We start from the raw sequence: 15,348 nt of genomic DNA on the forward strand, positions 1-15,348 counted from the left end.
GGTTCAGCTCCCCGTAGATCCCCGTCTCGATCATCTCCTCCTGCCAGGGAATGGGGATGTTCCTGAGGAGAACTCGTCAAAGAACTCCTTGTCGGGGTCGTCCAGGGTGACTCCTTCACTGTTGAGAAAGCTCCGACGGCGTCCAGATCCTTGGCGTAGACCGTCTTGGAGTCGGGAACAAACGGAGGCACCAGGATCCCTGTCGAGGGAACACAACACCACATCCAGACAGTCATGGGACTGAGGAACACAACACCACATCTAGACAGTCATGGGGAACTGAGGAACACAACATCTAGACAGTCATGGGGAACTGAGGAACACAACACCACATCCTGACAGTCATGGGACTGAGGAACACAACGCCACATCCAGACAGTCATGGGACTGATCATGGGGAACTGAGGAACACAACACCACATCCAGACAGTCATGGGACTGATCATGGGGGACTGAGGAACACAACACCACATCCTGACAGTCATGGGACTGATCATGGGGGACTGAGGAACACAACACCACATCCAGACAGTCATGGGACTGAGGAACACAACACCACATCTAGACAGTCATGGAACTGAGGAACACAATACCACATCTAGACAGTCATGGGACTGAGGAACACAACGCCACATATAGACAGTCATGGGACTGAGGAACACAACGCCACATATAGACAGTCATGGGACTGAGGAACACAACACCACATCTAGACAGTCATGGGACTGAGGAACTGACAACACAACACCACATCCAGACAGTCATGGGACAGTCATGGGAACACAACACCACATCCAGACAGTCATGGGACTGATCATGGGAACTGAGGAACACAACACCACATCAGACAGTCATGGGACTGATCATGGGGGACTGAGGAACACAACACCACATCCAGACAGTCATGGGACACAACACCACATCTAGACAGTCATGGGGACTGAGGAACACAACACCACATCTAGACAGTTACAGTCCTGACAGTCATGGGACTGATCATGGGGAACTGAGGAACACAACACCACATCCAGACAGTCATGGGACTGATCATGGGGAACTGAGGAACACAACACCACATCCAGACAGTCATGGGACTGAGGAACACAACACCACATCTAGACAGTCATGGGACTGAGGAACACAACACCACATCCAGACAGTCATGGGACTGAGGAACACAACACCACATCCAGACAGTCATGGGACTGATCATCCAGGGGGGGGACTGAGGAACACAACACCACATCCAGACAGTCATGGAACTGAGGAACACAACACCACATCTAGACAGTCATGGAACTGAGGAACACAACACCACATCTAGACAGTCATGGGACTGAGGAACACAACACCACATCTAGACAGTCATGGGACTGAGGAACACAACACCACATCTAGACAGTCATGGGACTGATCACAACACCACATCCAGGGGGACTGAGGAACACAACACCACATCCAGACAGTCATGGGACTGAGGAACACAACACCACATCCAGACAGTAATGGGACTGATCATGGGGACTGAGGAACACAACACCACATCCAGACAGTCATGGGACTGAGGAACACAACACCACATCTAGACAGTCATGGAACTGAGGAACACAACACCACATCTAGACAGTCATGTGACTGAGGAACACAACGCCACATATAGACAGTCATGGGACTGAGGAACACAACGCCACATATAGACAGTCATGGGACTGAGGAACACAACGCCACATATAGACAGTCATGGGACTGAGGAACACAACACCACATCTAGACAGTCATGGGACTGATCATGGGGAACTGAGGAACACAACACCACATCCAGACAGTCATGGGACTGATCATGGGGAACTGAGGAACACAACACCACATCCAGACAGTCATGGGACTGATCATGGGGAACTGAGGAACACAACACCACACCCAGACAGTCATGGGACTGAGGAACACAACACCACATCTAGACAGTTATGAGACTGAGGAACACAACACCACATCCTGACAGTCATGGGACTGATCATGGGGAACTGAGGAACACAACACCACATCTAGACAGTCATGGGACTGATCATGGGGGACTGAGGAACACAACACCACATCCAGACAGTCATGGGACTGAGGAACACAACACCACATCTAGACAGTCATGGAACTGAGGAACACAACACCACATCCAGACAGTCATGGGACTGGGACTGAGGAACACAACACCACATCCAGACAGTCATGGGACTGAGGAACACAACACCACATCCAGACAGTAATGGGACTGATCATGGGGGACTGAGGAACACAACACCACATCCAGACAGTCATGGGACTGATCATGGGGGACTGAGGAACACAACACCACATCCAGACAGTCATGGGACTGACATGTCAGTTGTGTTGATTTACAGTTTGAAATGAAATTTACATCCAGACAGTTTGAATAAGATTTAATCAAAGGATATATTGGGTAAGTGTGTATATTGGGTAATGTTATAGTTTGAAATGATATATTGGGTAATGTGTGTATATTCGGTAATGTGTATATATTGGGTTTGAATAAGATTATATTGGGTATGTGTGTACATTGGGTAATGGTATATATTGGGTAATGTGTATATATTGGGTAATGTATGTATCTTGGTTAATGTGTATATTGGGTAATGGTATATATTGGGTAATGTGTATATATTGGGTAATGTGTGTATACTGAGGTAATCTAGTGTCATATTGTATATATCTGGGTAATGTGTGTATATTGGGTAATGTGTGTATCTTGGGTAATGTGTGTATATATGGGTAATGTGTGTATATTGGGTAATGTGTGTATCTTGGTTAATGTATATATTGGGTAATGTGTGTATTGGGTAATGTGTGTATATTGGGTAATGTGTATATATTGGGTAATGTGTGTATCTTGGTTAATGTGTATATTGGGTAATGTGTATTGGGTAATGTGTATATTGGGTAATGTGTATATATTGGGTAATGTGTATATATAATGTGTGTATATAGGTAATGTGTGTATATTGGGTAATGTGTGTATCTTGGGTAATTGTGTATATATTGGGTAATGTGTGTATCTTGGTTAATGTGTATATATTAATGTGTATATATTGGGTAATGTGTATATTGGGTAATGTGTATATATTGGGTAATGTATATATTGGGGTAATTGTGTGTATATTTGGGTAATGTGTGTATATTGGGTAATGTGTGTATATTGGGTAATGTGTGTATATTGGGTAATGTGTATATTGGGTAATGTGTGTATCTTGGGTAATGTGTATATTGGGTAATGTGTGTATATTGGTTAATGTGTATATTGGGTAATGTGTATATATTGGGTAATGTGTGTATATTGGGTAATGTGTGTTAATGTGTATATTGGGTAATGTGTATATATTGGGTAATGTGTGTATATTGGGTAATATTGGGTAATGTGTGTATATAGGGTAATGTGTGTATATTGGGTAATGTATGTATATTGGGTAATGTGTGTATATTGGGTAATGTGTACATTGGGTAATGTGTATATATTGGGGTAATGTGTGTACATTGGGTAATGTGTATATATTGGGTAATGTGTATATATTGGGTAATGTGTATATATTGGGTATGTGTATATTGGGTAATGTGTATATTGGGTAATGTGTATATATTGGGTAATGTGTGTATATTGGGTAATGTGTGTACATTGGGTAATGTGTATATATTGGGTAATGTGTGTTGGGTGTGTGTATATTGGGTGTTGTCACGCCTTGGTCATTGTATCTTGTGTTTTTGTTATATGTTTGGGTAGGCCAGGGTGTGACATGGGTTTATATGTTGTATTTCGTATTAGGGTTTGTATTAATTGGGAGTGTGTATTATTAGGGGTGTGTCTAGTTAGGCTTGGCTGCCTGAGGCGATTCCTAATTGGAGTCAGCTGATTCTCGTTGTCTCGGATTGGGAACCGTATTTAGGTAGCCTGAGTGCGCGTTGTATTTAGTGGGTGATTGTACCTGTCTTAGTGTTAGTCACCAGATAGGCTGTATTAGTTTCATTCGTTTGTTGTTTTCTTCTTCCGTTATTTCATGTACCGTATTAGCTTCATTAAAAGTCATGAGTAACCTACACGCTGCATTTCGGTCTGACTTTCTACAAACAACAGACGAAGATCATTACAGGTGTGTGTATATTGGTTAATGTGTATATATGGGGTAATGTATGTATCTTGGTTAATATGTGCATATTGGGTAATGTGTGTATTTTGGGTAATGTGTATATATTGGGTGTGTGTATATTTGGTAATGTGTATATTGGGTAATGTGTGTATATTGGGTAATGTGTGTATATTTGGTAATGTGTATATTGGGTAATGTGTGTATATTGGGTAATGTGTGTATATTGGGTAATGTGTGTATATTTGGTAATATTGGGTGTGTGTATTGGCTAATGTGTATAATGTGTGTATATTGGTTAATGTGTATATATTGGGTAATGTGTGTATATTGAGAATGTGTATATATTGGGTAATGTATGTATATTGGGTAATGTGTATATTGGGTAATGTGTATATTTGGTAATGTGTATATATTGGGTGTGTGTATATTGGTTATTACTTTAGACCAGGACCCTATATAGTACACTACTTCAGACTAGGACCCTATATAGTGCACTACTTTAGACCAGGGCCAACAGATTATAGGGTGCCATTTTGGACGTAGCCCCAGTGATGCAGGCCGCACCTTCGTTCAGTTTCATCCAGTTGAGTTCGCTGAAGAAGGGGTGCGCTCGGAGCTCGTCGCAGGACCCGTTCTTGAAGCCCAGCCTCTGGTCCACCGTCTTGCACAGCAGCGCCTCGCAGATGGACTTGGCTTTCTCACTGAACTTCTCCGGATAGGCCACGGGTCGTTCAGAATCCTCTTCTTCACTACTTTGTTCTCCACCTGAATGGATGACAGCCCATAGAGTTGGACAGAAGGCACACCTATCCAAACCTCTATGTCAATGTTCCTCTATGTACCTCTTTGTGCCCTCTAACTAACTCTATGTGTTAGCCCTAGGTTAGGTTACACCTGACCAGCCCCACCCAGTACATAATTCATTAGCGTTACCTCTGTAAAGCCTCTGTGTGCGTCACACATGGCACAATATTCCCTGTTTAGTGCACTACTGTTGACCAGGGACCATAGGGCTCTGGTATAAAGTAGTGCACTACTGTTGACCAGGGACCATAGGGCTCTGGTATAAAGTAGTGCACTACTGTTGACCAGGGACCATAGGGCTCTGGTATAAAGTAGTGCACTCCACTGGAATAGAGACCAGGACCAGACAGAGGTGAGCTGTGACTGAAGAAAGCAAGAGAGACAGAGCACACACAGAGGACCAGAAGGACCAGAGAAGAGAGGGCTCTGACAGAGAAGAGTAGTGCAGAGAGATATGGAATAGAGAGACAGAGAGAGAGAGAGAGAGAGAGAGAGAGAGAGAGAGAGAGAGAATGTGAGCTGACAGAGAGACAGAAGAGAAGAAGAGAGAGAGGGACAAAGAGAGAGAATGTACAGTAGAGAGAGGAAACAATAGAGAGAGAGAGAGAGACAGAAGGGAGAGAGAGAGACAGAGGGGGATAAGAAGGAGAAGGAAGGGAGAAGAGGCCAGGAGGGAGAAGAAGAGATGGAAGAGAGGAAGGTAGGAGAGGACAGGAGGGAGAAGAAGAGATGGAAGAGAGGAAGCGAGAAGAGGACAGGAGGGAGAAGAAGAGATGGAAGAGAGGAAGGTAGAAGAGGACAGGAGGGAGAAGAAGAGATGGAAGAGAGGAAGGGAGAAGAGGACAGGAGGGAGAAGAAGAGATGGAAGAGAGGAAGGGAGAAGAGGACAAGAGGGAGAAGAAGAGATGGAAGAGAGGAAGGGAGAAGAGGACAAGAGGGAGAAGAAGAGATGGAAGGGAGAAGAGGACAGGAGGGAGAAGAAGAGATGGAAGAGAGGAATGGAGAAGAGGACAGGAGGGAGAAGAAGAGATGGAAGAGAGGAAGGGAGAAGAGGACAGGAGGGAGAAGAAGAGATGGAAGAGAGAAGAGGACAGGAGGGAGAAGAAGAGATGGAAGAGAGAAAGGGAGAAGAGGACAGGAGGGAGAAGAGATGGAAGAGAGGAAGGTAGAAGGGGACAAGAGGGAGAAGAAGAAATGGAAGAGAGGAAGGTAGGAGAGGACAGGAGGGAGTAGAAGAGATGGAAGAGAGGAAGGGAGAAGAGGACAGGAGGGAGAAGAAGAGATGGAAGAGAGGAAGGGAGAAGAGGACAGGAGGGAGAAGAAGAGATGGAAGGGAGAAGAGGACAGGAGGGAGAAGAAGAGATGGAAGAGAGGAAGGGAGAAGAGGACAGGAGGGAGAAGAAGAGATGGAAGAGAGGAAGGGAGAAGAGGACAGGAGGGAGAAGAAGAGATGGAAGAGAGGAAGGGAGAAGAGGACAGGAGGGAGAAGAAGAGATGGAAGAGAGGAAGGGAGAAGAGGACAGGAGTGAGAAGAAGAGATGGAAGAGAGGAAGGTAGAAGAGGACAGGAGTGAGAAGAAGAGATGGAAGAGAGGAAGGTAGAAGAGGACAGGAGGGAGAAGAAGAGATGGAAGAGAGGAAGGTAGAAGTCACCTTCTCTCCTCGGGTTCTGAAAGGTCCCTTGGCAGCGATGAACTCATACAGCGTGACCCCAAGGGTAAAGTAGTCCACTGACCAGTCATACTCCTCCCCTTTCAGCAGCTCTGGGGCCATGAACCCTGCCGGGAAGAGGTCAAAGGGGACAGTAGTGTCCTCTGTCTACGTATCAAACGGCACCCTATACCCCATATACAGTATATAGACATCTACTATTGGCCCCCACTTTATGCTACATGCCAGGGAGGTAAGGACCGGTGAGATAGAGAGGAGAGGAGACAGTTAGGTACAGGTGTCTAGAGAAGGGAGAGGACATGTAAGTGCAGGTGTAATAGAGAGGGGATAGGTAAAGACAGGTGGGATAGAGAGGGGAGAGGACAGGTAAAGACAGGTGGGATAGAGAGGGGAGAGGACAGGTAAAGACAGGTGTGATAGAGAGGGGAGAGGACAGGTAAAGACAGGTGGGATAGAGAGGGGAGAGGACAGGTAAAGACAGGTGGGATAGAGAGGGGAGAGGACAGGTAAAGACAGGTGTGATAGAGAGGGGAGAGGACAGGTAAAGACAGGTGGAATAGAGAGGGGAGAGGACAGGTAAAGACAGGTGTGATAGAGAGGGGAGAGGACAGGTAAAGACAGGTGGAATAGAGAGGGGAGAGGACAGGTAAAGACAGGTGTGATAGAGAGCGGAGAGGACAGGTAAAGACAGGTGGGATAGAGAGGGGAGAGGACAGGTAAAGACAGGTGGAATAGAGAGGGGAGAGGACAGGTAAAGACAGGTGTGATAGAGAGGGGAGATGACAGGTAAAGACAGGTGGAATAGAGAGGGGAGAGGACAGGTAAAGACAGGTGTGATAGAGAGGGAGAGGACAGGTAAAGACAGGTGGAATAGAGAGGGGAGAGGACAGGTAAAGACAGGTGTGATAGAGAGGGGAGAGGACAGGTAAAGACAGGTGGAATAGAGAGGGAGAGGACAGGTAAAGACAGGTGTGATAGAAAGCGGAGAGGACAGGTAAAGACAGGTGGGATAGAGAGGGGAGAGGACAGGTAAAGACAGGTGGGATAGAGAGGGAGAGGACAGGTAAGGATAGGTGAGGTAGAGAGGGAGAGGACAGGTAAAGACAGGTGTGATAGAGAGGGAGAGGACAGGTAAAGACAGGTGTGATAGAGAGGGGAGAGGACAGGTAAAGACAGGTGTGATAGAGAGGGGAGAGGACAGGTAAGGACAGGTGTGATGGAGAGAGGAGGGGACAGGTACAGTAAGTGGTTACAGCAGTGTGTCATGTCAGGGACAGTACAGTGAGTTGTCAGGGACAGCACAGTGAGTTGTCAGGGACACTACAGTGAGTTGTCAGGGACAGTACAGTGAGTTGTCAGGGACAGCACAGTGAGTTGTCAGGGACAGAACAGTGAGTTGTCAGGGACAGTACAGTGAGTTGTCAGGGACACTACAGTGAGTTGTCAGGGACAGTACAGTGAGTTGTCAGGGACACTACAGTGAGTTGTCAGGGACACTACAGTGAGTTGTCAGGGACACTACAGTGAGTTGTCAGGGACAGTACAGTGAGTTGTCAGGGACACTACAGTGAGTTGTCAGGGACAGAACAGTGAGTTGTCAGGGACACTATAGTGAGTTGTCAGGGACACTACAGTGAGTTGTCAGGGACAGAACAGTGAGTTGTCAGGGACACTATAGTGAGTTGTCAGGGACAGAACAGTGAGTTGTCAGACACTATAGTGAGTTGTCAGGGACACCACAGTGAGTTGTCAGGGACACTACAGTGAGTTGTCAGGGACAGTACAGTGAGTTGTCAGGGACACTATAGTGAGTTGTCAGGGACACCACAGTGAGTTGTCAGGGACAGTGCAGTGAGTTGTCAGGGACACCACAGTGAGTTGTCAGGGACACCACAGTGAGTTGTCAGGGACAGTACAGTGAGTTGTCAGGGACACCACAGTGAGTTGTCAGGGACACCACAGTGAGTTGTCAGGGACACTACAGTGAGTTGTCAGGGACACCACAGTGAGTTGTCAGGGACACCACAGTGAGTTGTCAGGGACAGTACAGTGAGTTGTCAGGGACACCATAGTGAGTTGTCAGGGACACTACAGTGAGTTGTCAGGGACACTACAGTGAGTTGTCAGGGACACTACAGTGAGTTGTCAGGGACACCACAGTGAGTTGTCAGGGACAGTACAGTGAGTTGTCAGGGACAGTACAGTGAGTTGTACTGTACAGGTGGGTTAAGGGAAGTGGTAGTGTACCTGGAGTCCCGGCGTAGCCTTTGATATTGGTCTGGTTGTCCTCCAGCTCCACGGCCAGACCAAGGTCAGAGATACGCACGTTACCTGAGACAGAGAGAGCAAACATCAGGACCACAATGTCACACACACCTCCAACAAACGTCAGAGATAATGTTAGCAGCCCAGAGTACGTCTGTGTGGACCCATGTCCTGTGTTTAGAGTCAATTGACTTAAGTTGTGAAAGTGTATTGTAGGAAACAATGTACTGTGTGTGTGTGTGTGTGTGTGTGTATGTGTGTGTGCGTGCGTGCGGTATGTGTGTGTGTGTGTGTGTGTGTGTGTGTGTGTGTGTGTGTGTGTGTGTGTGTGTGTGTGTGTGTGTGTGTGCGTGCGTGCGTGCGTGCGTGCGTGTGTGTGTGCGTGTGTGTGTGTGTGCGTGTGTGTGTGTGTGTGTGTGTGCGTGCGTGCGTGCGTGTGTGTGTGTGTGTGTGTGTGTGTGTGTGCGTGCGTGCGTGTGTGTGCGTGTGTGTGTGTGTGTGTGTGTGTGTTGTGTTATGAACAACACGTTCTCAGGTTTGAGGTCTCTGTAGATGATTCTCTTCTGGTGCAGGTGCTCCATACCCTGGTGTGTGATCTGAGCTGTGTGAAACAGGCCCTGTGCTCATGCAAACCCTGGAGTTGTTCTGTCCACATTGTAGATATGATACCTGATGTAGATTAGAGTGTGCTTTACAAGATGCTTGCAATAAATATGTGTCTAGTCAGACAGTGTAGAACCTCCCTGTAGATGTGTAGAGCAAGCTATCTGTACCTCAGGTGTCTCCACACCCACCCAATAGGAGTGCTGTGTACCTCAGGTCTGTCCTCCCCACACCCACCCAATAGTGCTGTCTTGTGTGTGTGTGTGTCCTGTGTGTCCCCACACCCACCCATCCAACAAGCTATCTTTCTCAGGTTTGAGGTCTCTGTAGATGATTCTCTTCTGGTGCAGGTGCTCCATACCCTGGATGATCTGAGGTCTCCTCCCTCCCCACTGTGTAGAAACAGGCCCTCTGCTCATCAAACCCTGGGTTGTTCTCATCCACATTGTAGATATGATACCTGACGTAGATTAGAGTGATCTTTACAAGATGCTTTACAATAAATAACCTGTGATAGTCAGACAGAAATAGAACCCTCCCTTCTCCACCCACCCCAATAGGAGCAAAAGCTATCTTACCTCAGTCTCCTCCCTCCCCACACCCACCCAATAGGAGGGCTATCTGCCTCTGGTCTCCTCCTCCCCACACCCACCCAATAGGAGCAAGCTATCTTTCCTCAGGTCTCCTCCCTATATACCCACCCAATAGGAGCAAGCTATCTTACCTGGGTCTCCTCCCTCCCCATAGGGAATAAGGTGCAAGCTATCTTACCTCAGGTCTCCTCCATTCATGATGGTCATGACCAGACAGAGCTCAGTCTTGGTCTGGAAGGCGTAGGCCAGTGACACGATGAACCTGCTGTGGACACGTGCCAGAATTCTCTTCTCCACCATCGCACCCTAGTGGACCGGAGGGTGCACTCTATTCCTTAATAGGCACTGTCATTTGATAGGGAATAAGGTGCTCATATATAGGGAATAGGGTGCCATGGTCAAATGTATTGCATAGGGTGCCATTATATAGGGAATAGGGTGCCATTATAGGGAATAGGGAATATGGTGCCATTATATAGGGAATAGGGTGCCATTATATAGGGAATAGGGTGCCATTATATAGGGAATAGGGTGCCATTATATAGGGCATAGGGTGCCATTATATAGGGCATAGGGTGCCATTATATAGGGAATAGGGTGCCATTATAGGGAATATGGTGCCATTATATAGGGAATAGGGTGCCATTATAGGGAATAGGGTGCCATTATATAGGGAATAGGGTGTCATTATATAGGGAATAGGGTGCCATTATATAGGGAATAGGGTGCCATTATAGGGAATAGGGTGCCATTATATAGGAATATGGTGCCATTATATAGGGAATAGGGTGCCATTATAGGGAATAGGGTGCCATTATAGGGAATATGGTGCCATTATATAGGGCATAGGGTGCCATTATATAGGGCATAGGGTGTCATTATATAGGGAATAGGGTGCCATTTGTGCCAAACCTGTGTCTAAGGTCAGCACAGGACAGGCTGCAAGGTCCATCAGTTCATTCACATTACACAAGACAACCACACACTTATACGTAAGCACGTGTGATAACACGCACATACATACACACACACACACACACACACACACACACACACACACACACACACACACACACACACACACACACACACACACACACACACACACACACACACACACACACACACACATACACACACACACACACACACACACACGCCCCCAATACCCCGAGCAGGGAGGGATCTGCTCCATTTATAAACATGGCAGAGTTGGCACGTATTGAATAAGGAGCTCAACCATCATTCTAATGCTGCAGCTATGGGGCTTATCACTGATTATATCATGGAGGACAGACACACTACACAGCTCCTCTGCTTCCTGCATTGGCACTTCATGGAGGGATTATTGTCACTTTTAGTATCCACGAGTGATTTGACAGTCCAGAGTCCACACACCTTGTTTCCCTGGTAGACATCCGTGTGTAAACCAGCTGCCACTGTGGTCTAGAGGAATAGCTGGACCCTGAGGTATTTTAACGAAATACCACTTGTATTTCATGTCGACTCTCTCCATTGCCACGGCCCAATATATCTCAATGTCCCCTGTTCGTTCAGTTCCACCCCAGACAGACCTTTACCCCTCACTGCCCAGAACGGACTACAGTCCAACACTTACATTCATCTTACTGGGGAATACTGCACTATACTACACGCTCACACACACACACACTCACACACACACACACACACACACACACACACACACACACACACACACACACACACTCACACACACACACACACACACACACACACACACACACACACTCACACTCACACATAGTGCACACGTACACGCTCACGCTCACACACACACACACACTCACTCACACTCACACTCACACTCACACACACACACACACACACACACACACACACACACACACACACACACACAGTTTCACCACAGCCCAGACCACTCCTCTGTCTAGTCTATTTGCGGCATAGAACAAATCTACAGGGATGATCCTACATGGCACCCTATTCCCTATAATGGCACCCTATTCCCTATAATGGCACCCTATTCCCTATAATGGCACCCTATTCCTATAATGGCACCCTCTTCCCTATATAATGGCACCCTATTCCCTATATAATGGCACCCTCTTCCCTATGAAGGGCCCTCCTTTTGACCTTGGCCCATAGGGATTTACAGGGAGTGGGGTGCTATTTGTGATGCAAACTCAGAGGAAGACATTTGGAAGGTGTGTTGTTGGGTAATAGTCCTGAATGAGGTTCTTATGTAGTGTGAAATCCCTGTGATAATCTGAAGGGCTGTGACACACTGCTGAAGGTCAAGGCTGAAGGCTATGTACTAATGCCTGTGTGTGTGTGTGTGTGTGTCCTATGTACTAAAGTCTGTGTGTGTGTGTCCTATGTACTAACGTCTGTGTGTGTGTGTCCTATGTACTAACGTCTGTGTGTGTGTGTGTCCTCTGTACTAACGCCTGTGTGTGTGTGTGTGTGTGTGTGTGTGTGTGTGTGTGTGTGTGTGTGTGTGTGTGTGTGTGTGTGTGTGTGTGTGTGTGTGTGTGTGTGTGTGTGTGTGTGTGTGTGTGTGTGTGTGTGTGTGTGTGTTCTCCTATGTACTAACGCCTGTGTGTGTGTGTGTGTGTCCTATGTACTAACGTCTGTGTGTGTGTGTCCTATGTACTAACACCTGTGTGTGTGTCCTATGTACTAACGCCTGTGTGTGTGTGTGTCCTATGTACTAACGTCTGTGTGTGTGTGTCCTATGTACTAACGCCTGTGTGTGTGTGTGTCCTATGTACTAACGTCTGTGTGTGTGTGTCCTATGTACTAACGTCTGTGTGTGTGTGTGTGTGTGTGTGTGTGTGTGTGTGTGTGTGTGTGTGTGTGTGTGTGTGTGTGTGTGTGTGTGTGTGTGTGTGTGTGTGTGTGTGTGTGTGTGTGTGTGTGTGTGTGTGTGTGTGTGTGTGTCCTATGTACTAACGCCTGTGTGTGTGTGTTCTCCTACGTACTAACGTAAATCTGTTCCGTAATCGGCCCTCCTCCACTAAGCATTGCTTATCCTGAACAGATGCTCTGGATAAGTTGTCCAACGAGTGGTGTTCATCGTCCCCAAAACACAAACTTTATGAATTAAAATCCTCAGAGCTCTCACACGAAATTCACATGTACTGAAACCAACACCTAACCCTAATGCATCAACCCATCCACTGACACATAGCCATTTCCCTCCATGAACTACACTACCCATCAGGCACTCCTTCCTCCATTCCAATGGCAACCAATTTCGTCCTCCATTTTAGAAGTGAACTACAAATGCCACTATATATAATAGTAATACAGGTGTTCTGTCTCTCACCTCGTATCCTTTCCTCTTCTTCAGCCTCTTCTTGTTGAGCTTCTTGCAGGCGTACAGTTTCCCGTGGCCTTCATGGAGGTGGCGTGTACCTCCCCAAAGCCCCCTTCCCAAGGACCCGGAAGTCCATGAACCAGTCCTCCCCCGTGGGCTGCATCTCCAGCCACTTCCACTGGAGGAACCTCTTCAGGTGCATGCTGTCCAGGTAGAACGTATAAGGGACCTCCTTGAGGAAGTCCAGGACGCTGGTCAGAGTCTCCACGAACAGATCGTCTCCGGCCTCCGCGTGCTTCTCCTTCACCTTGGTGATGTCGTTCTCCGGCAGGAAAGGGCAGAAGTGTTTGGCGCTTGATCCATGTAGCGAGAGAGCATCTTGGAGGCCTTCTTAACGCGGTCCTGGTCATCGGCCTGGTTGTACTCCTCCACGTCCTTCCACAGGCGGCAGGGGCCTTTGTATTCGTTGTTGGCCTCCAGGAACTCCTGGAACAGACGCTGCCGATGGGCTGCTCCACGCAGGCGGTCTGGAAGCCCAGGTCCAGAGTCTCCCTGAGGCCCTCGCACACCGTGATGTGAGGCAGCTTCAGGCGGGCGTGGTACTTCTTGTCCCGGTTAGCGGACGGGTTGGCCGTGCCGTCGAAGCTCCGCGCGCCGAGATGTAGGCCGAGTTGGCCACCACCGTTGTCAGGCTGCCCATATCCATGGCGATGAAGGATGAAGGCAGAAACAAAGAGAAGAAGAACAGAAGAGAAGCGCCGAGCTCCTCTGGGAAACAGATCAGGAGAATGAGAAAATCCCCAGAGAATGAGAAAAGAATGAGAAAATCCCAGACAACTCGTCTCGTCGTGGACACAGAGAGAAGAAGAGGGGGAGAGGAAAGGAGGAGGAGAAGGACAGGAGTAAACAGAAGGACAGACGGCCGGATGACCAAAATGTTCACAGGAAATGAAAGGATTAGAGTTTCCCCCAGACTGTAGTGATTCAGTAGAGAGCAGAGGGTGATCTGTCTGTACCCCTGGAGCGCAGGATGCAGAGAGAGAGAAATAGACACACAAGGAGCACTGATTCCCCTTACTGGGACCGGGCAGACCTGAGACTGAGAGGTTAAGCCCTGCCACTCACACACATAACAGAGATCTGTCTGTCTCAACACCTTTGTGTTCAGAGTTTATCCACTAACTCTATAATACCTTCCTTCCACTGCTACTGTGTTAAAACCATGAGGAGGACAATGGGATGGAGAGGGAGAGAGAGAGAGAGAGATGGAGAGGAGAGAGAGAGAGGGAGAGAGAGAGAGAGATGGAGAGAGAGAGAGAGATGGAGGGAGAGAGAGAGAGAGATGGAGAGGAGGGGAGAGGGAGAGAGAGATGGAGAGAGAGAGAGGAGAGAGGGAGAGAGAGAGAGAGAGAGAGAGAGAGAGAGAGAGAGAGAGAGAGAGAGAGAGAGAGAGAGAGAGAGAGAGAGAGAGATGGAGAGGAGAGAGATGGAGAGGGAGAGAGATAAAGAAAGATAGAGATAAGAAAAGAGTCAGAGTGGTAGCATTCATAAAAATGATATTTTATCCAGGTCTATGGAATGGTAGGTGATCCGGGTCTATGGAATGGTAGGTGATCCATGTCTATGGAATGGTAGGTGATCCATGTCTATGGAATGGTAGGTGATCCATGTCTATGGAATGGTAGGTGATCCATGTCTATGGAATGGTAGGTGATCCGGGTCTATGGAATGGTAGGTGATCCAGGTCTATGGAATGGTAGGTGATCATGTCTGTCTATGGAATGGTAGGTGATCCGGTCAGGTGATCCTGGCCCATGGAATGGTAGGTGATCCAGGTCTATGGAATGGTAGTGATCCATGGAATGGTAGGTGATCCATGGGAATGGTAGCCATATGGAATGGTAGGTGATCCGGTCTATGTCTATGGAATGGTAGGTGAT

The 15,348-nt window shown here is 47.5% G+C and overlaps 1 pseudogene; it reads right to left on the reverse strand.

Moving 5' to 3' along the window:
• The window catches only part of LOC124022131, a 14,463-nt pseudogene extending 349 nt beyond the window's left edge, over window positions 1-14,114 (reverse strand).
• Between the last annotated feature and the right edge of the window lie 1,234 nt (window positions 14,115-15,348).

This window comes from Oncorhynchus gorbuscha, unplaced genomic scaffold, assembly GCF_021184085.1.
Source record: "Oncorhynchus gorbuscha isolate QuinsamMale2020 ecotype Even-year unplaced genomic scaffold, OgorEven_v1.0 Un_scaffold_1303, whole genome shotgun sequence".
NCBI lineage: Eukaryota > Metazoa > Chordata > Actinopteri > Salmoniformes > Salmonidae > Oncorhynchus > Oncorhynchus gorbuscha.